Source organism: Teleopsis dalmanni, chromosome X (genome assembly GCF_002237135.1).
Source record: "Teleopsis dalmanni isolate 2A chromosome X, ASM223713v2, whole genome shotgun sequence".
NCBI classification, from domain to species: domain Eukaryota; kingdom Metazoa; phylum Arthropoda; class Insecta; order Diptera; family Diopsidae; genus Teleopsis; species Teleopsis dalmanni.
The window spans coordinates 81,775,009-81,776,118 of record NC_051848.1 but is presented as its reverse complement, the minus strand read 5'-3'; the positions used below and the strand labels follow the sequence as shown (position 1 = coordinate 81,776,118).

General features: G+C 27.8%; 1 long non-coding RNA gene across 1 annotated transcript; it reads left to right on the top strand.

Moving 5' to 3' along the window:
- Positions 1-228: 228 nt before the first annotated feature.
- On the top strand, positions 229-1,110 carry LOC119661837. Its single transcript, XR_005250620.1, has 4 exons — positions 229-349; positions 417-785; positions 841-955; positions 1,031-1,110. It is a non-coding gene; the product is annotated as an uncharacterized LOC119661837 (long non-coding RNA).

The window sequence follows — 1,110 nt, the reverse complement described above, 5'->3', positions numbered from 1 at the left end:
AGTTAAATCCATGACTTTTCGCACTACGAACCAGAAAGTTCTCTTGGAATAAATAAAAAATTCTGAATAATTCTGAATAATTCTGAATAACTGAATAATTATTGTATTCGAAATCCACAAAATTCAGTTTCATCCAATAAATAACATTTCAAATCAAGTCAACTTTGAGAAATTAAAAACACTTTTATATGTTATATGTCAAATATATAATAAACATTTCATTTAAAAATAAAACTTACAGGAGTGAGTTTCTCACTTCTGGGTCTAACTTTCGGTTTTATTTTCGAGACAATTCTTCAAAATTCTAAATTATTAACTACAGAATTTATAAACATTCCAGTTAGAAATCGTAAGAATAATTTCTTTCAGGTGATTTTCCTTAACTTTTAATTACAACCGCAAATTTTTATATGCAGAAAACTTATGCACAAAAATAAAACAGACGAAATGGAGTCGTCTCAATAATAAGAATACATTAATAAGTCAGTGAATATTAGATGTGACAGTACCGAAATAATTGTGACCATTTCAAGAAGGTGTTAGGAACTTTTGAATAAGTTAGATCTGATCAAGATGTAAGTAAAGAATAAAAAAACTAATCAAAATCCAATTGACCACTAAAAGACTTTCGAAGAATTTATTAAATAAAAACTAACTAATGAAATTCCAATTGACCAGTAGAAGACTTCCGAATAATTTATTAAATAATCTTTATTAAAAGTATGTAATTGTGCCTAATGAGGGAGGCCCAAGTCACCTTCCAATAGGAAAAGTGCCCAAAAGCAGTAAGTAAAAAAATTATGTTTTATTCAAATAATTTTTTTCATATTTTCATATTAGAGACTAAAGAAAAGCAAGAGAATATAGGAAACAAGGAGAAAATAGAAAATAATCATTGAAACTTTTTCTAATATAAATTTTATTGAAAACCCCATTATTCAAAAATTGTAGACCTGTGAGTACTTTTTTCTCGCTTACGATTTCTTTCTTTATAAATGAATAAAAATTGTTCGGTTTTTCTTCGAAATAGCGTCCCCAGTTACCCAGTAACTTCAAGATCTTCTGGTCAGCTATGTGAATCACGATAAGAAGTCTTCCACAGTGAGCGAA